The sequence below is a fragment of the Ictalurus punctatus genome, chromosome 19 (assembly GCF_001660625.3).
Source record: "Ictalurus punctatus breed USDA103 chromosome 19, Coco_2.0, whole genome shotgun sequence".
Taxonomy (NCBI): Eukaryota; Metazoa; Chordata; class Actinopteri; order Siluriformes; family Ictaluridae; genus Ictalurus; species Ictalurus punctatus.
In genome coordinates, this window is record NC_030434.2 from 24248938 (window position 1) to 24271465 (window position 22528).

General features: G+C 37.4%; 1 protein-coding gene across 2 annotated transcripts in view; it reads left to right on the forward strand.

Annotated features, from left to right (window-relative positions):
• sox5 (SRY-box transcription factor 5) overlaps positions 1-22528 on the forward strand; it is a 278008-nt gene that overhangs the window by 82500 nt on the left and 172980 nt on the right. Inside the window, exons 3-4 of one of the 2 annotated variants that reach the window (XM_053688041.1) lie at positions 3080-3139; positions 12335-12407. The gene's annotated coding sequence lies outside the window, so the exon portion shown is untranslated. The remainder of the gene's footprint in view (positions 1-3079; positions 3140-12334; positions 12408-22528) is intronic. The other variant, XM_053688042.1, reaches the window with a different exon arrangement.

Here is a 22528-nt window from a genome sequence, read left to right on the forward strand (position 1 = left end):
GCTAGTGGAATTATTTAGCTGATTATTTGCGTGACTATGTTCCGTTTTGTTTTTCCTTCTTTATTTCTTTCTTCATCGTTACGTTGATCTTTCCGTCCCTCTCTGCGCGTCCCCGTGCCACGCTCCTTCGGACAGGACGGCTTGGTCTTCAGACAGTGACGCGAGATCCATCAGAAGAATTCAGCGTGGGCATGCGATGGAACAGTTTTTCACTTTTAAAACGTTTTTATTTTATTTGACTGTATTTTATTCTACGTATTTCCTTTTTTTTTTTTTTTTTTACGTTTTTCCGTTTAAATATGAGACACATATTGAAATATTTAACTCGCGTCTAGACGTTTATTTCAGCGAGGAGGAGTTCAGTTGTATGAAATGATATCCGTCCTACACTTCTATATATATATATATATATTTTTGTTTGTTTGTTTGTTTGTTTGTTTGTTTGTTTATTTCTTTCTTTTTAAACAGAAACGCTTGAAGGAAGTGAAACGGTCTGGCGGCGCAGGAAAAATAAATAAATGTATTTAATAAAACGACTGGAAACGTCTGAAGTGAATGTTGCAGGAATAATCACGCGAGGAGAGCTATTAGATAAAGCACATGATAATATTTATTTCAATAGGGTTAAAGCAGGACACATTCTTCGACAGAGCCCTGTGTGTGTGTGTGTGTGTGTGTGTGTGTGTGTGTGTGTGTGTGTGTCCACGAGCAAAGCATGTGATGCTGTTGTTTCAGTCCCAGTATAGGAATGTGTTTGTCTCTCTGTACTCTATCGATCCGCACCCACTGTGCGCCGTGCGTGTGTGTGTGGGTGTAAGTGTGTGTGTGTGTGTGTGTGTGTGTGTGTGTGTGTGTGTGTATGTGTAGTGTCCACATACACTACAGGGGTTTAATGAGAGAGTCTCTGTGGACACCGTGACGGTTTCTCTAAACACATCTGCATTTAACATTCACAGAAGGAGTCTCCAGTGTCAGAGCTTCGTAACACACACTTACACACACACACACAGTTACACACGCACATTTACTCACACACACACATTCACCCTCACACATTCACACACACACACTCTTACAAACTCACATTTACACACACACACACACACACACACACACACACACACTCACACATTCACACACACAGTCTTATAAACTCACATTTACACACAAACACACACACACACACACACACACTCACATTTATACACTCACACTCACACACACACACTCACACATTCACACACACACTCTTATAAACTCACATTTACACACACACACACACACACTCACATTTATACACTCACACTCACACATTCACACACACACACACACACACACACACACACACACACACACTCACACATTCACACACACACTCTTATAAACTCACATTTACACACACACACACACACACACACACAAACTCACATTTATACACTCACAGTCACACATTTACACACACACACTTACACATGCACATTTACTCACACATTCACACACACACTCTTATAAACTCACATTTACACACACACACACACACACACACTCACACAAACTCACATTTATACACTCACACTCACACACACACACACTTACACACTTACACACTCACACACTTATCCTTCATCCTTTTTTAAGACTTTGTTCTCTCTCTCTCTCTCTCTCTCTCTCGCTCTCTCTCTCTCTCTCTCTCGCTCTCTCTCGCTCTCTCTCTCTCTCTCTCTCTCTCTCGCTCTCTCTCTCTCTCTCTCTCATATTTTCATCCCTTTATCTGCCACAAAATGAGCCAATCAAAAACAGTTTTAAAAAACCAAAAAGTACGAACACAAAACAAAACAAAAATAAATAAACAAACAAAACAAAAATGAAAAAACAAAAACAAACCCAAACAAAAACAAGGTGTGATTACCCTACTCAATCAAACCTTTCTTCCTCTTCCTCTGATGATGGCCACTTACACACTTACACACTTACACACTTACACACTTACACACTTATCCTTCATCCATTTTCCAAGACTTTAGTCTCTCCCTCTCTCTCTCTCTCTCTCTCTTTCTATCCTTTTATCTGTCCATCCTGCGAACACAAAAACGAGCCACAGGCCCCATTTTCCTCTCTCCGTCCTCCACAATGACTCCTTTCTCCCGGGCTGCTTTATGTAACCGGGGCCGGGGAAACAAAAGCGCACTCTTCTTCACCGTTAATGCTTTTACTCGCGGCCTCCTCGTCCGCCATTACGCACTCGCATTACCTCGTCACCGCACAATGCCCGTGTGTGATGGAGGCCAGAATAAAAGAAGATCAAGAATAAAGCAGATGTTTCTTTTTTTCCAGGGTTTTTTTTTTTTTTTTTTTTTTTTGAAAAAACGGTTTGTTTTTGGACAAACAAGTCCGCGAGGTGCCCGAAGGAAAGGTGGGCACTTCTTGTATCTTGCGAGGCGTATTGTTGCGGAGGTGTCAGGCCTCGGCTCTGCGCTGAATGAGCCGGACAGGAAGACTATGGGCCGTATTGAAACCGGGAGCCGAGCTCCGTCTTTCAGTCCCGGTGCTTTCGGAGACGGAGAGAGAAAAGCCATGACTCTGAATGCTGGCAAACAAAAGCAGATTTCAATCAGGAGCAGCACTCGGACTGTATTTATGGACTCCCTGGGGGTAATAAGACCATACTTTAAGAGAGCGGCCTGGCTTGAAAACACAAACACACACACACACACACACACATATGCTGTGAGAGGCACTGATATGTGCACACACACTTCATCATTTGCATCTCATCGCACAGCCCCGCGCACAGCCGTGTAGTTTTATAGTCGCATTTCAGTCGCGTCCTCTGTGCTGGAAAACCCAATTTCACCTAAAAACAGTTACGGAGACGTTTCCTGAGCGCGCCTGCATTCTGTGTGCATAATTCATCAGACACCCGGGTGGTCCGAGTGCCTGCAGCTGACCTGACAACGCCAAGCGTGTGTACGCTGTTGGGGAAAAAAAAAAAAACACAACAAAAACTCCCATCGAGATTTCGGGCTGGGCGATATGGGCCAAGGTTTATATTATTATTTGTTTTTGCTTTATTTTGCAGTAAGAGTATACGTCACGGTATGGGATCCTGCTTCCGGCACGGAGAAAAAAAATTGAGAAGGTAATCGTGACTTTATGTGAAGATTGGAATTGAGACACTATTTTGTGTTAGTTTTGCAATTCTGACTTTATATCTCACAATTCTGACTTTATATCTCACAATTCTGACTTTATATCTCACAATTCTGACTTTATATCTCAAATTCTGACTTTATATCTCAAATTCTGACTTTATATCTCACAATTCTGACTTTATATCTCACATTCTGACTTTATATCTCAAATTCTGACTTTATATCTCACATTCTGACTTTATATCTCACATTCTGACTTTATATCTCACATTCTGACTTTATATCTCAAATTCTGACTTTATATCTCACAATTCTGACTTTATATCTCACAATTCTGACTTTATATCTCAAATTCTGACTTTATATCTCACAATTCTGACTTTATATCTCACAATTCTGACTTTATATCTCACAATTCTGACTTTATATCTCACAATTCTGACTTCTGATATCTCAAATTCTGACTTTATATCTCACAATTCTGACTTCTGATATCTCAAATTCTGACTTTATATCTCAAATTCTGACTTTATATCTCAAATTCTGACTTTATATCTCAAATTCTGACTTTATATCTCACATTCTGACTTTATATCTCACATTCTGACTTTATATCTCACAATTCTGACTTTATATCTCACAATTCTGACTTTATATCTCACAATTCTGACTTTATATCTCACAATTCTGACTTTATATCTCAAATTCTGACTTTATATCTCAAATTCTGACTTTATATCTCACAATTCTGACTTTATATCTCACATTCTGACTTTATATCTCAAATTCTGACTTTATATCTCACATTCTGACTTTATATCTCACATTCTGACTTTATATCTCACATTCTGACTTTATATCTCAAATTCTGACTTTATATCTCACAATTCTGACTTTATATCTCACAATTCTGACTTTATATCTCACAATTCTGACTTTATATCTCACAATTCTGACTTTATATCTCACAATTCTGACTTTATATCTCACAATTCTGACTTCTGATATCTCAAATTCTGACTTTATATCTCACAATTCTGACTTCTGATATCTCAAATTCTGACTTTATATCTCAAATTCTGACTTTATATCTCAAATTCTGACTTTATATCTCAAATTCTGACTTTATATCTCACAATTCTGACTTTATATCTCAAATTCTGACTTTATATCTCACAATTCTGACTTTATATCTCACAATTCTGACTTTATATCTCACAATTCTGACTTTATATCTCATAATTCTGACTTCTGATATCTCAAATTCTGAGTTTATATCTCAAATTCTGACTTTATATCTCAAATTCTGACTTTATATCTCAAATTCTGACTTTATATCTCAAATTCTGACTTTATATCTCACAATTCTGACTTTATATCTCACATTCTGACTTTATATCTCAAATTCTGACTTTATATCTCACATTCTGACTTTATATCTCACATTCTGACTTTATATCTCACATTCTGACTTTATATCTCAAATTCTGACTTTATATCTCACAATTCTGACTTTATATCTCACAATTCTGACTTTATATCTCAAATTCTGACTTTATATCTCACAATTCTGACTTTATATCTCACAATTCTGACTTTATATCTCACAATTCTGACTTTATATCTCACAATTCTGACTTCTGATATCTCAAATTCTGACTTTATATCTCACAATTCTGACTTCTGATATCTCAAATTCTGACTTTATATCTCAAATTCTGACTTTATATCTCAAATTCTGACTTTATATCTCACATTCTGACTTTATATCTCACATTCTGACTTTATATCTCACAATTCTGACTTTATATCTCACAATTCTGACTTTATATCTCACAATTCTGACTTTATATCTCACAATTCTGACTTTATATCTCAAATTCTGACTTTATATCTCAAATTCTGACTTTATATCTCACAATTCTGACTTTATATCTCACATTCTGACTTTATATCTCAAATTCTGACTTTATATCTCACATTCTGACTTTATATCTCACATTCTGACTTTATATCTCACATTCTGACTTTATATCTCAAATTCTGACTTTATATCTCACAATTCTGACTTTATATCTCACAATTCTGACTTTATATCTCACAATTCTGACTTTATATCTCACAATTCTGACTTTATATCTCACAATTCTGACTTTATATCTCACAATTCTGACTTCTGATATCTCAAATTCTGACTTTATATCTCACAATTCTGACTTCTGATATCTCAAATTCTGACTTTATATCTCAAATTCTGACTTTATATCTCAAATTCTGACTTTATATCTCACAATTCTGACTTTATATCTCAAATTCTGACTTTATATCTCACAATTCTGACTTTATATCTCACAATTCTGACTTTATATCTCACAATTCTGACTTTATATCTCATAATTCTGACTTCTGATATCTCAAATTCTGACTTTATATCTCAAATTCTGACTTTATATCTCACATTCTGACTTTATATCTCAAATTCTGACTTTATATCTCACAATTCTGACTTTATATCTCACAATTCTGACTTTATATCTCAAATTCTGACTTTATATCTCACAATTCTGACTTCTGATATCTCACATTCTGACTTTATATCTCAAATTCTGACTTTATATCTCACAATTCTGACTTTATATCTCACAATTCTGACTTTATATCTCACAATTCTGACTTTATATCTCATAATTCTGACTTCTGATATCTCAAATTCTGACTTTATATCTCAAATTCTGACTTTATATCTCACATTCTGACTTTATATCTCAAATTCTGACTTTATATCTCACAATTCTGACTTTATATCTCACATTCAGACTTCTGATATCTCAAATTCTGAGTTTATATCTCAAATTCTGACTTTATATCTCAAATTCTGAGTTTATATCTCATATTCTGACTATATATCTCAAATTCTGACTTTATATCTCAAATTCTGACTTTATTTCTCACAATTCTGACTTCTGATATCTCAAATTCTGAGTTTATATCTCAAATTCTGACTATATATCTCAAATTCTGACTTTATATCTCACAATTCTGACTTTATATCTCAAATTCTGACTTTATATCTCAAATTCTGACTTTATATCTCAAATTCTGACTTTATATATCAAATTCTGACTTTATATCTCACATTCTGACTTTATATCTCACAATTCTGACTTTATATCTCACAATTCTGACTTTATATCTCACAATTCTGACTTTATATCTCAAATTCTGACTTTATATCTCAAATTCTGACTTTATATCTCAAATTCTGACTTTATATCTCACATTCTGACTTTATATCTCAAATTCTGACTTTATATCTCACAATTCTGACTTTATATCTCACATTCTGACTTCTGATATCTCAAATTCTGAGTTTATATCTCAAATTCTGACTATATATCTCAAATTCTGACTTTATATCTCACATTCTGACTTTATATCTCAAATTCTGACTTTATATCTCACATTCTGACTTCTGATATCTCAAATTCTGAGTTTATATCTCAAATTCTGACTTTATATCTCACATTCTGACTTCTGATATCTCAAATTCTGAGTTTATATCTCAAATTCTGACTTTATATCTCACATTCTGACTTCTGATATCTCAAATTCTGAGTTTATATCTCAAATTCTGACTTTATATCTCACATTCTGACTTCTGATATCTCAAATTCTGAGTTTATATATCAAATTCTGACTTTATATCTCACATTCTGACTTTATATCTCAAATTCTGACTTTATATCTCACAATTCTGACTTTATATCTCACATTCTGACTTCTGATATCTCAAATTCTGACTTTATATCTCAAATTCTGACTTTATATCTCAAATTCTGACTTTATTTCTCACAATTCTGACTTCTGATATCTCAAATTCTGAGTTTATATCTCAAATTCTGACTTTATATCTCAAATTCTGACTTTATATCTCAAATTCTGACTTTATATCTCACATTCTGACTTCTGATATCTCAAATTCTGAGTTTATATCTCAAATTCTGACTTTATATCTCAAATTCTGACTTTATATCTCACATTCTGACTTCTGATATCTCAAATTCTGAGTTTATATCTCAAATTCTGACTATATATCTCAAATTCTGACTTTATATCTCACATTCTGACTTTATATCTCAAATTCTGACTTTATATCTCACATTCTGACTTCTGATATCTCAAATTCTGAGTTTATATCTCAAATTCTGACTTTATATCTCACATTCTGACTTCTGATATCTCAAATTCTGAGTTTATATCTCAAATTCTGACTTTATATCTCACATTCTGACTTCTGATATCTCAAATTCTGAGTTTATATATCAAATTCTGACTATATATCTCAAATTCTGACTTTATATCTCACATTCTGACTTTATATCTCAAATTCTGACTTTATATCTCACAATTCTGACTTTATATCTCACATTCTGACTTCTGATATCTCAAATTCTGAGTTTATATCTCAAATTCTGACTTTATATCTCAAATTCTGACTTTATATCTCAAATTCTGACTATATATCTCAAATTCTGACTTTATATCTCACATTCTGACTTTATATCTCACAATTCTGACTTTATATCTCAAGTTCTGACTTTATATCTCAAATTCTGACTTTATATCTCAAATTCTGACTTTATATCTCACAATTCTGACTTTATATCTCACAATTCTGACTTCATATCTCAAATTCTGACTTCATATCTCACAATTCTGACTTTATATCTCACAATTCTGACTTTATATCTCACAATTCTGACTTTATATCTCAAATTCTGACTTTATATCTCACAATTCTGACTTCTGATATCTCACAATTCTGACTTTATATCTCAAATTCTGACTTTATATCTCACAATTCTGACTTTATATCTCACAATTCTGACTTTATATCTCACAATTCTGACTTTATATCTCACAATTCTGACTTTATATCTCACAATTCTGACTTCTGATATCTCAAATTCTGACTTTATATCTCACAATTCTGACTTCTGATATCTCAAATTCTGACTTTATATCTCAAGTTCTGACTTTATATCTCAAATTCTGAGTTTATATCTCAAATTCTGACTTTATATCTCAAGTTCTGACTTTATATCTCAAATTCTGAGTTTATATCTCAAATTCTGACTTTATATCTCAAATTCTGACTTTATATCTCACATTCTGACTTCTGATATCTCAAATTCTGAGTTTATATCTCAAATTCTGACTTTATATCTCAAATTCTGACTTTATTTCTCACAATTCTGACTTCTGATATCTCAAATTCTGAGTTTATATCTCAAATTCTGACTTTATATCTCAAATTCTGACTTTATATCTCAAATTCTGACTTTATATCTCACATTCTGACTTCTGATATCTCAAATTCTGAGTTTATATCTCAAATTCTGACTATATATCTCAAATTCTGACTTTATATCTCACATTCTGACTTTATATCTCAAATTCTGACTTTATATCTCACATTCTGACTTCTGATATCTCAAATTCTGAGTTTATATCTCAAATTCTGACTATATATCTCAAATTCTGACTTTATATCTCACATTCTGACTTTATATCTCACAATTCTGACTTTATATCTCAAGTTCTGACTTTATATCTCAAATTCTGACTTTATATCTCAAATTCTGACTTTATATCTCACAATTCTGACTTTATATCTCACAATTCTGACTTCATATCTCAAATTCTGACTTCATATCTCACAATTCTGACTTTATATCTCACAATTCTGACTTTATATCTCACAATTCTGACTTTATATCTCAAATTCTGACTTTATATCTCACAATTCTGACTTCTGATATCTCACAATTCTGACTTTATATCTCAAATTCTGACTTTATATCTCACAATTCTGACTTTATATCTCACAATTCTGACTTTATATCTCACAATTCTGACTTTATATCTCACAATTCTGACTTCTGATATCTCAAATTCTGACTTTATATCTCACAATTCTGACTTCTGATATCTCAAATTCTGACTTTATATCTCAAGTTCTGACTTTATATCTCAAATTCTGAGTTTATATCTCAAATTCTGACTTTATATCTCAAATTCTGACTTTATATCTCACAATTCTGACTTCTGATATCTCAAATTCTGAGTTTATATCTCACAATTCTGACTTTATATCTCACATTCTGACTTCTGATATCTCAAATTCTGAGTTTATATCTCAAATTCTGACTTTATATCTCAAATTCTGACTTTATATCTCACAATTCTGACTTTATTTCTCACAATTCTGACTTCTGATATCTCAAATTCTGAGTTTATATCTCAAATTCTGACTTTATATCTCACATTCTGACTTCTGATATCTCAAATTCTGAGTTTATATCTCAAATTCTGACTTTATATCTCAAATTCTGACTTTATATCTCAAATTCTGACTTTATATCTCAAATTCTGACTATATATCTCAAATTCTGACTTTATATCTCACAATTCTGACTTTATATCTCAAATTCTGACTTTATATCTCAAATTCTGACTTTATATCTCACGTTCTGACTTTATATCTCAAGTTCTGACTTTATATCTCAAATTCTGACTTTATATCTCAAATTCTGACTTTATATCTCACAATTCTGACTTCATATCTCAAATTCTGACTTTATATCTCACAATTCTGACTTTATATCTCACAATTCTGACTTTATATCTCACAATTATGACTTTATATCTCAAATTCTGACTTTATATCTCACAATTCTGACTTCTGATATCTCACAATTCTGACTTTATATCTCAAATTCTGACTTTATATCTCACAATTCTGACTTTATATCTCACAATTCTGACTTTATATCTCACAATTCTGACTTTATATCTCACAATTCTGACTTCTGATATCTCAAATTCTGACTTTATATCTCACATTCTGACTTTATATCTCACATTCTGACTTCTGATATCTCAAATTCTGACTTTATATCTCAAGTTCTGACTTTATATCTCAAATTCTGAGTTTATATCTCAAATTCTGACTTTATATCTCACATTCTGACTTTATATCTCACATTCTGACTTCTGATATCTCAAATTCTGAGTTTATATCTCAAATTCTGACTTTATATCTCAAATTCTGACTTTATTTCTCACAATTCTGACTTCTGATATCTCAAATTCTGAGTTTATATCTCAAATTCTGACTTTATATCTCAAATTCTGACTTTATATCTCAAATTCTGACTTTATATCTCACATTCTGACTTCTGATATCTCAAATTCTGAGTTTATATCTCAAATTCTGACTTTATATCTCAAATTCTGACTTTATATCTCAAATTCTGAGTTTATATCTCAAATTCTGACTTTATATCTCACATTCTGACTTTATATCTCACAATTCTGACTTTATATCTCAAATTCTGACTTTATATCTCACAATTCTGACTTTATATCTCACATTCTGACTTTATATCTCAAATTCTGACTTTATATCTCAAATTCTGACTTTATATCTCACATTCTGACTTTATATCTCACAATTCTGACTTTATATCTCACAATTCTGACTTTATATCTCAAATTCTGACTTTATATCTCAAATTCTGACTTTATATCTCAAATTCTGACTTTATATCTCACAATTCTGACTTTATATCTCACAATTCTGACTTCTGATATCTCACAAGTCTGACTTTTTTCTCGCATTTTTCAGTTTATATCTGACAAGTCTGACTTTATTTCTCTCAATTCTGACTTTATTTCTCGCGATTGTGAGTTTACATCTTGTAATTGTGACATTTTTCTCACAATTTTGAGTTCATGTCTCACGATTTTCATTTTATTTCTCGCAATTACGAGATTTTTCCCGAAGTTTAGACGCCCACTTGACATTTAGTGAGTTACAAAGAATGCACCAACAAAACATCAATCCTTCTCCATAAATCTGCTGTATACAGTATGAACAATCTCACCAGCTGGTCAAGAAAAGGAAGCCTGAAGGGCGAGTCAGTAAGGAAACATGCTGGAGTCAATGGACAAAAAAAAGGCGTTCAATTTCAACACATTTACCCTCAGCTACAGACGTTGCCCGAGGGTAAATCTGTTGAAACCGAACGTTTATTCGACTCCGAAGCTGATCTCAGTCATTATGTGTACGGTTTACGCAGCAAAGTTATCGTCGGGCTTTTTAAAAAAATGTACAATAAACCATGCTAATTTCAAAACTACACAAAATACGATAGCGTTGTATGATTACGATATAACGTAACGACAAAGTTTACACCGGCTTCACGGATTGATCTGGCTTCACATTTACCTTCGATAACAATGGGACCATCTATGGATATGCACAAACACTCGAATATGCAAATGCTCCCATGCCCTCCTGCCACCTGGAGTATCCTAATGAAGCTAACATTTAGCTAACACAGCTAGTTCGCTAATTCACTGCTCCTACAGTCATTTGTGCTGCATTTGTATGTTTGTTTGTTTGTTTGTCTGTTTGTTTGCTTGCAGTATCCAAACCTATCAGTGAATTACCACAACAACCGAAATCGTGTTCGTCACTAACGTTTACTACGATAGCCATCTAAACGTTTTCCGGTAGCACGTCATCCTCTAGTCTCGCGTGCGATTGGATTCGAAGCCGTGGGGTTTACGGACTCTAGTGACATCACTGACTCTAACTGAAATAGTACGCAAACAAATATCATCGGCGTCAGCCATTCAGGAGACGGAAGCCGTTTAAACATCGACGTTTTTGACTTCGGCCGTACATTAAAGCTAAAGACCGCCTACGACGCACAAAGCACCGGTTCATTAAGGCTTTATAACTCCCCTCCCCCACACTCTAACACACATCCACACACACACACACACACACACTCACGCACTCTCCACGGATTACACAGGACAGCATGTAAGATTAAAAAGCATGTGTAATGAAAGATGTGAGTTTTGTCAGACTATACAACAACGTCTCTTCTCGTCCTCGCGTCTCGCTGAATATTACGAAAAGACGAGAGAGAGAGAGAGAGAGAGAGAGAGAGAGAGAGAGAGAGAGGGTGCAGTTCTTACAACTGGCAAGAGATGACATGAATTTGATTGATTTCCCACAATTCCTTACAAACAGTAAGGAAAAGTTCCTCAAGATGATGTCTAACATAAACATCCTTCTTTTTTTTTTTTTTTTTGTCTTTCTGCAGTTGAGTTGAATTCAAATCCAGAACATTCTACAGACTCGACCTCACAGAGACCAGTACGACAAGGGGATCTCTGGTGAGTATTTATCTCCGTAGACATTTCCATTATGTCTGGAAATGATTTTAAGACTGATTTGCCCCTCCTACGACCCTACGATCGTAAAACCGCGTCACGATTTTAAACCATTAACCTCCCAGATCATTCTACAGTGTGCGTTGTGCGTGATTTTAATCCTAACCCCTGCAATCACCGTCCGGTCGCCAAATAAACTTCGCAAATATTAAACCTCCAATTTGTTGTTTTGTTTTTTTTTTGTGCACGAGGTAAGGAATAAATCACAATGAGGTGTGCGGTTATAGGGAAATAATCGACGATGTACTCCTAGTAGACCTAGAAAGCATAATAAATAAATAAACAAACGGACAAGACGAATAGACGTTATCTCTAGGCGTTTTATTAAACGTCATCAACAATAAAGCACGCGCGGGTCCACCGAGCTAACAGAGAACGTTATCGTAACGTTCCGTTGTGTTCATCAGAACGTTACTAGAACGTTACTCGGGCAATGTTACAGAAGCGTTAGTGCTAACGATCCTGAAACGGTGCAGAAGTGTTTTATAAGCATGACATTATAAGGAACTCCAGAGAATCGGACCGATCGAGTGTTCGGGAAACAATCCTCGTGCGTAAAACGACCGGACTGAATCGTGACTGAAAAATAAAACGTGCAGCGTCACTGTTACCGCCTTGAAGGTGATCAGTTTCCTATAGTAGCACGTCCTGAAATGTCTTACCCCCCTCACACCACGGTAACGTTTAAAATGAAGAACGTGCTGACACTGGAGACTCCTTCCGTAAATCTTAAACACTCAGTTCTTGCTGTAGAAACTGGGCCGTGAACGGTTAATCGGCGTCTTCAATAAAGACATAAAGAAAACTCCAGTTTGTATTAGTTTTATGAGCTGAGTTGTTATGACTGCGCAGTTTTATGAGTAATTAGTGCCGAAATCCGGGAAATTCTGAAGGGTTTCATTTGCGGATCGTTTCTCAGCCTCTGAAGCATATAGCAATATTCACTTCATTTATTCTCGGCTTACTTAAGTGCGTTTTAAAGTGTCAGCCTTGTAGGAATGTACTGTATTATTAAACAAACAGCCTCGTAGGCGTATAGCGATATTCACGACTTAATAGGAAATGCTCAAATCTGGATTTTATGGAGATGCCAGTGATCCTGACCCTTCCTGCTCTCCGGACCTGCCTGATCCGTTCGGATTCCCTATCTCTGGATGGAGCTCTCATCATCTGGAGGCTACAGCATGGAGAACGCCGAGGACGGTGCCGCTTGGAGTAGCATGGAAATGGTTTTGGACGTCAATTCCACATGGACGTTCTCGCTGTGGTCGCTGGGACGACGGTTGCAGCGATGGACTTGGGACTGCGATTACCACGTGCAGTTTTACACTCGGGTCTCCTTTAGTGAACAGTGGACTAGTTCAACAAACAGACTTCATATACACACCATAATGATCTTTCTTTTACTCTCACACTATCCGTCGTGACCCGGATGAGCACGGGTTCCCTTCTGAGTCCGGTTCCTCTCAAGGTTTCTTCCTCGTATCATCTCAGGGAGTTTTTCCCTCACCACCGTCACCACCGTCTCGCCCAATACGGATAAATCCACACTCTTAAAATCTCCATCCCGTCTTTATACGTTTCTGTAAAGCCGCTTTGAGACGACGTCCATCGTTAAACGCGCTATACGAATCGAATCGAATCGAATTGAAACGGACACCTTTCCACAACGTTAACGCTAACATTTCCGTAACGTTCTTCGAATAACGTTCTAACGAATCGCACGGTCGGAGTCTCGGAACCGCCTCGGGACCTGTGGAATCGGTTGCCGGATGTTTGAGAACGTTCTCTGTTTCGCTTGAGGAACAAATGTCCTTTATTACTGATGGTGTTTCATTTAAATAAATAAATAAATAAATAAATAAACAAACAAACAAACGCATATAAAGCGACGTAATATCTTAAAGACGGGAGACGAGTCTGTGTCGGGTTTGTTTTTTCTTTCCCAGCAGCAGGAGCACGGAGACAGTCTCTGGCCCTCGTGATCACGGGGAATTTATTGGTGCTTAGAAGGCGTGAGCTATTAAAACATTACAATAGACATTAGCGCGAGGCCAGGCAGCCTGTTCGGCCTAACGAACATATGCTTCCCCGCTGATGCCTAAACTCTTATTTATGGATTTAATTTAATGTGCAGGAAGAATTCTAAATTAAATTTGGTGCGTGCCTCCGGAGAGTGCCGGTGTATAATAACATGGTAATTTTTACACATCTTTGTGAGAAATGAGAAAATTAATTCTTTCTGACAAGCTGTAATTATTGGGTTTGGAACGGGTGCAGCTGAACAGTTTGAGCTCAGCCAGTCTGCCAATGAGCTGAAGGAGAGAGGTGCAGATAGCGAGGACACGCGTAATTATAGATGCACGCTCGCACATGGACACACACACACACACACACATGCTTGTAGAGCAAAGAATAGGGACAGACACAGAGATACAGGAGCTCTCTTGCACTCTCTCTCTCTCTCTCTCTCTCTCTGACCTCCTGTAGGCTTGTACTGGTACTGACTCTAGAGCCATGACAAGAGCATCATGGGAAAGTTCTCCACCAGCAGAGGGGTTCTGTAGCCCTGTCTGATGTCATCAATATTCCCTGACACAAGGTCTTTACCCAGTCAAGGTCATCTGTCATCTAATATTCGACGCTAAAGCGAAAGTCTTAATAATGATCAAGAGAACAGACGCTCTGTTACATAAACGTGCGCACACACATGCTCACACACACACACACGCACGCACGCACACACGCACACACACGCAATCATATGCACCTTCAATTTCCAACAGAATGTGTCCGGGTTCTCCGTGAACGTTGTTTTTAAACGTTGGTACAACGTTCCTGCAACGTAACGCTGGTAGATACTGTACAAACTCGACGGGAGTCGATGTGAGTCTTTTGTTTACCTACAGTACATACGTTACGCATGTTGTGGCTCCATGCCAGAGTCGTAAACAGCTAATCCACCAATGTTCATATTTATAAATAAAACTATTGGAAACATGTGGAACAACGTGCTGCGTTGTAAAATTTTGGATGCACAGAAATCTTACGCAACGCCCCTTGCGCGGCCCCTTGAGTCACTGTGAGTGCTGACTTGCGTAGAGTTCAGCGAGCGACCGTCCTAACGTTTTTTTTTGCGTTACTTGAACATCGAGCGTTGTGTGGGTAACGTTCTAATAACATTGCACAAACCTATCATCACATATCTCATCACATATCTGTCTCCCAGGATCCTCTGCCAATCACAGCACAGCCTGCGCCAGTCAATAAAATAAACTCCGTTCCTCAAGATCCTCACAAACTACAGACCACGTCACCCTGACCAGTCACATGACACATATCCGGTCACATGACACATATCCGGTCACATGACTTCTGATGCCGCACACAATCCTGTCCACACAAAAATGCTCCCCATCACCTTTTTTTTTTTCATCACAGTGCAGCACTTCGTAAAACTTCCCAGAAAAGCGTTGTTACATCAAGAGCTTTTTTTTTTTTTTTTTTTAAATCATTGACCAATCAGGTTGCAACTTGAGGGGCAAGTGGGAAAATCCAACATGGTGTCCGAATATAAGATGATTTGCATCATCGAAAACTGTAAAAAAAAAAAAAAAAAAACAACTCGTCCCCGCCATAGTCTGTTCTTAGTCCATAATAATAATAATAGAGCTAGCTAACCAGTCCAATTAAAGGCAAGTGTTGCTATGGTTACAGTTTACGTGTAATGTTTTTCTGTCAAGATATACGTAGATTCCAAGAAGTTTTCGTTTTGAGAAGATTGCATGAAGGTTCTGTAGCTTGTCAGGGTTTTTTTTTTTTATAGAACAACCTACTAACTTAATGAAAAATAAGAGATAAGGTGTGCGTGTGTGTGCGTGTGTGCGTGTGTGTGTGTGTGTACGGATACATGCTGACTGCGCATCCAGAGGCATTTTAGTTTATTTATTTATCCTGTTCCTTTTTGTCATGTGCTTTTAAAATTTTAATCTGCCCATCCCTGCAGTTAGCGACCCCCAGGGGAGAGACGTCCTACGGGCCACTGGGGTGAATTATAGATGACCGTGAGGGGGGGGGGGAGTCAGTGTGATGAAATGCAGGTGCCAGTGTGCACGATGTTCTCGTCTCGGATGCCAGGTCAGGATTTCTCAACTCTTTTTGTGGTTCCGCTGTCACAGGACATTAGCGGACGAGTCCATTGTCTTTCACTTAAAGATAACGGCCGCTGCGTCACTGTCCCTCACTCCACACTCACTTGTCCTCTGAGGACGGCGCAGATGAAACATTTATTTCCCTCCGTCCTGACGCACACTCAAGGCTCAGAGGAATTTGTGTATTGTCTGGTGTCCATTTTAATGCTAAAAACAAACAGTGCTGTCCTATACATATAGTACACTGCACGGAAATAGGCTGAAACATGCAGTGGGTAGGATTAAAGGTGCAACAGGTAAATTAAAGGTGCAGTGGGCAGAATTAAAGGTGCAATGGGTAGAATTAAAGGTGCAATGGGTAGAATTAAAGGTACAATGATTAGAATTAAAGGTGCAATGGGTAGATTAGAATTAAAGGTGCAATGGGTAGAATGAAAGGATAAACGTGTAAATTAAAGGTACAGTGGGTTGAATTAAAAGTACAATAGGTAAATTAAAGGTGCAATGGGTAGAATGAAAGAATAAATGGGTAGTATTAAAGGTGCAATGGGTCAATTAAAGGTACAATGGGTAGAATTAAAGGTGCAATAGGTAGAATGAAAGAATAAATGGGTAGAATTAAAGGTACTATGGGTAGAATTAAAGGTACAATAGGTAAATTAAAGGTACAATGGGTAGGATTAAAGGTATAGTGGGTAGGATTCAAGGTACTATTGGTAAATTAAAGGTTCATTGGGTAGAATTAAAGAATAAATCGGTAGAATTAAAGGTGCAATGGGCAAATTAAAGGTACAATGGGTAGAATTAAAGGTGCAATAGGTAGAATGAAAGAATAAATGGGTAGAATTAAAGGTACTATGGGTAGAATTAAAGGTACAATGGGTAGGATTAAAGGTACTATGGGTATATTAAAGGTACAGTGGGTAGAATGAAAGAATAAATGGGTAGAATTAAAGGTACTATGGGTAGGATTAAAGGTACAGTGGGTAGAATGAAAGAATAAATGGGTAGAATTAAAGGTACTATGGGTAAATTAAAGGTACAGTGGGTAGAATGAAAGAATAAATGGGTAGAATTAAAGGTACTATGGGTAAATTAAAGGTACAGTGGGTAGAATGAAAGAATAAATGGGTAGAATTAAAGGTACTATGGGTAAATTAAAGGTACAGTGGGTAGAATGAAAGAATAAATGGGTAGAATTAAAGAATAAATGGGTAGAATGAAAGAATAAATGGGTAGAATTAAAGGTACTATGGGTAAATTAAAGGTACAATGGGTAGAATTAAAGGTACTATGGGTAAATTAAAGGTACAGTGGGTAGAATGAAAGAATAAATGGGTAGAATTAAAGGTACTATGGGTAGAATTAACGGTACAGTGGGTAGGATTAAAGGTACTATGGGTAAATTAAAGGTGCAGTGGGTAGAATGAAAGAATAAATGAGTAGAATGAAAGAATAAATGAGTAGAATGAAAGAATAAATGGGTAGAATGAAAGAATAAATGGGTAGAATTAAAGGTACTATGGGTAAATTAAAGGTACAGTGGGTAGAATGAAAGAATAAATGGGTAGAATTAAAGGTACTATGGGTAGAATTAACGGTACAGTGGGTAGGATTAAAGGTACTATGGGTAAATTAAAGGTGCAGTGGGTAGAATGAAAGAATAAATGAGTAGAATGAAAGAATAAATGGGTAGAATGAAAGAATAAATGGGTAGAATTAAAGGTACTATGGGTAAATTAAAGGTACAGTGGGTAGGATTAAAGGTACTATGGGTAAATTAAAGGTGCAGTGGGTAGAATGAAAGAATAAATGGGTAGAATTAAAGGTACTATGGGTAAATTAAAGGTACAGTGGGTAGAATGAAAGAATAAATGGGTAGAATTAAAGGTACTATGGGTAAATTAAAGGTACAGTGGGTAGAATGAAAGAATAAATGGGTAGAATTAAAGGTACTATGGGTAGAATTAACGGTACAGTGGGTAGGATTAAAGGTACTATGGGTAAATTAAAGGTGCAGTGGGTAGAATGAAAGAATAAATGAGTAGAATGAAAGAATAAATGGGTAGAATGAAAGAATAAATGGGTAGAATTAAAGGTACTATGGGTAAATTAAAGGTACAGTGGGTAGGATTAAAGGTACTATGGGTAAATTAAAGGTGCAGTGGGTAGAATGAAAGAATAAATGGGTAGAATTAAAGGTACTATGGGTAAATTAAAGGTACAGTGGGTAGAATGAAAGAATAAATGGGTAGAATTAAAGGTACTATGGGTAAATTAAAGGTGCAGTGGGTAGAATGAAAGAATAAATGGGTAGAATTAAAGGTACTATGGGTAAATTAAAGGTGCAGTGGGTAGAATGAAAGAATAAATGGGTAAATTAAAGGTACAGTGGGTAGAATGAAACCCGTGACGTTGTCCGAGCTGCTGTTATAGTAAAATTAATCGACACCTTCTGACCAAATCAAATGTGACAATATTCACATTACCGTGCAGTGAAAGTCTGATGATATTCAACACTCTATTCAACACTCTCCATTCAACACTCTTTAGGGATGCACCGATCCGATGCTGATTATCCGTATCGATCCAATCCTGGCCTGAACTGCTGGATCGGTTCTGGATCGGATTGTCCGATGTGATGTAATTTCACAACATGGCTCGGAAAATGGAAAAAAGAAGCGGGATCCTCCGTGATGTGCTGTATATGATGTGAAGAATAAACGGAGGAGGCGAACGAGGGAGGCTGCGGCTCGGTCGTCGACCGTGTCTCGACGCTAATAGAGATTTTCGCAATACGGTTTAGCACAGGTGATTAGCCGGAGCCTCTGAGGTCGTCTCCGAGGTCATCCTGGGTTCGTGAGCAGAACAATGCAGTGCCCTATAATTACCCCTGAGATTACAGAGGTGGTGGGATTGTGTCTGTATCAGGGTATGCTGCGAGGTGGGAGCAGGGACCCTTCTGATTGGGGTTAACCAGTGGCTAATTTGCATAAAAAGAGGTTTTATGGGTGCTGGGAACGAGGTGGAGTGTGTGTGTGTGTGTGTAGCATGGTGCTTTAATGAATTTGGTTCAATTTTGGGAATTAAAGGTGCTGCAGATGCATCAAAGTGACTGAATGACCATGTAAAAGTATAATTTATTTCAGTTAACCGCGCACAGCGGGTCTCTGCACTCTGCTACATGTCATTTGCATTTGTTTAAAGCTGCGGAGTAAGATTTTATTTTTTTAATTTCAAAATGAAAAAATTACCACACGGAAGTTGATCATTTTCCTATAACGGCACATCCTGGCGTGATCGATTCCTTTTACACCACCGATGAGACTTTTTATCAATTTACCAGCTGCTGCTTTAGGATGTTAATACGAATTGGTTTTCCGACCAATCAGATTTAATCTTGAAATTGTTTTGTTTTATAAATTCGGACAGCAGAAAGGCAGACATTATATTGGTCTGAAAGTTTTAAATTTTAAAATTCTCTCTAAGTTGTATTCTAAAGCAGCCAGGAAAGTTGGTCGCGATGGCGACTCGGCACTTAAAGTCGGTTTTCGTTCTATGGTTTTACCCGCATTCGCACCTACGTTATGACGAAAATGCACTCATGTCAGCGCGCTTATTTGCACATCCATCAGTACGTTCACACGGACAGCGGTAATCTGATCACTGACCTTATTCTGAATACGACGATATTCTGATGAAGGTGTTTACATGAGTCGCTTTTAGAGTACTCCTTTCATGTTCCCGTGTTACGTGTTATAGAACATAGACGGATTAACGTCACCGCGTCACGTCGTCCGACGTCCCTCCAGAATCTCACGTATCGATATACAGTTGGTCTTCGTTATGGGACCGTATACAGTTTTGGGTGTGTTTTATTTTTAATTTTACGAAATCTTCGAGTACGGTTAATTATTAGTCGTGCCGTACGTGTAAACAGACGACTGCTTGAAGCCGTGGGCTGCGTCCCAAACCGCGTACTTACCGTCTATATAGTAGCTGAGATACGTGTATTTCTCCTACTATACAGTAGGTGAGTGCGCGGTTTGGGACGCGGCCGTGCTCTCTCGTTTGCCGTCGGACGGTCGAGCGCTGCCGTGTGTGTGTACGTGTCCTGTCGGACAATGCGGTGAAAACTCTCACACGACGTTAACAGTGTGATTAAGGTGTGCACACGTCTGTAACGCGACTAAAACAGGAATACTCCACACGTCTTCATTCCATCTGTGTTTACTCCGAGTGTGACTTTAATCAGATTAAGATCATCGGTAATCTCCGTTTACATGCTAGTTTCTTAATCAGAGTATCGTCTTAATCGGGTTCATGTCGGATCATCGTCGTCCGTGTAAACGTACTGCGTGTTGTAGGGGCTGGGCGATGCGCCAAAAATATCATATCACGATCCTCAAAGATATTTTTACTATACATGATGTATCGCGCTATATGCCGGTTCGCCAACAATTAGCCCGTATTGTTATTATGTCATTATCTACAAAAATAATTTTTCGTTTTTTTACATTTTCAAAAAAATCTACATTTCGTTTATAAAAACATAAACAGCGGGTATTTCACACCGGTGAAGACGTGTAAGATATTACAACGATAGTTGATCACGATACTGATGGAACGGTATTACGCCTTTGAAACGTAAACATTCAGGGTTGTTGAGCAGATTCGTTCAAAACACCAGATACAAAAGTAAAAAGGCTCGAAAGCAGATGGCGAGATCTTCAGGACCGATGATGATGATGATGATGATGATGATGATGATGATGATGATGATGATGATGATGATGATGATGATGATGAACACGAACAAAACACATTCGTTTTCCTTCCACTAAGTAAGGGCTTCCTTCTCTCACGTGCTGTTTTGGATGAACACCTGTACCGTAAGACGCAGTCGATTCAATTAGCCCTCGTGAAATTAGGTAAGCGAGACGTGCGCCGAGAGGAGCGATTCCTGACGGTATGTTTGCGTCAGTAAGCAAACGAGAAGAAAGAAGAAAAAGAAGACGACAAAATTTACGCTGCTCTGTTTGTACTTTGCAGCTGATTGGGTTTCACGATCCGAAGCAGTAAACGTGGTTTGATCTAGCGCTCTTTAGCAGCGCCTTCAGGGGGCTTGTCAGCGGGAGTCCTCGAGAAAAAGACACACACACAGAGAGAGAGAGAGAGAGAGAGAGAGAGAGAGAGAGAGAGAGAGAGCGGTGTGACTGTAACACAGAAGCCGGTGGTCCGCTTGGGAGGACGCTCTCATTGTTGCGCCGTGTGATGGAGAGAAGAAAAGAGAGAGACACGTTTGATAGAGTTGTGGGGTTGTGCATGAATAAATGCTGAAGGGCAGCCATTGTCTGTGCTTGACCTCAATTTGGTACTGTAGAGTCCCTTTTTACCCGAATGTCGCCTGCCACAAAGCCACCATTCTGCTTTGTGCGCTTTAAAGAAAGGGGGGATTAGTATAACAGTAAAATAGCCCGATTGCATGTCCAGAATCTTAACTATCGAGCGCGGAGTACAAAGACGTGGGACGGGGTGGAAGGGCGGGGTCGTCTACGGGTAGAGATGTTTCTAAGAATCTCCTTTTTCTTGATGTTTTTTTTTTTTCTCTCTCTCTCGCTCTCTCTCTGCCTGTGGTCTGTAAGAGTGAGAGTGATGTAGGGACCTGAGCCACTGGAGGAATGCGGTGTATTTTGGGACGAAAGGGAACGGGCGTCGAGCGCAGCTGCATTTCCTGTTTATTCGTGCGCAAGAGAAACAGGAGCGGCATTCATAACTCTCACTCGCTTTTCCTTCTTTTCCTTACTCTCTCGCCCTGCAGACTGGATCCTCTGTGTGAGTGTGTGAGTGTGTGTGAGGATGACCGTTAAGACAGCTGCGTGGACAGGACGAACAAAATGGCTCTTTCATCAC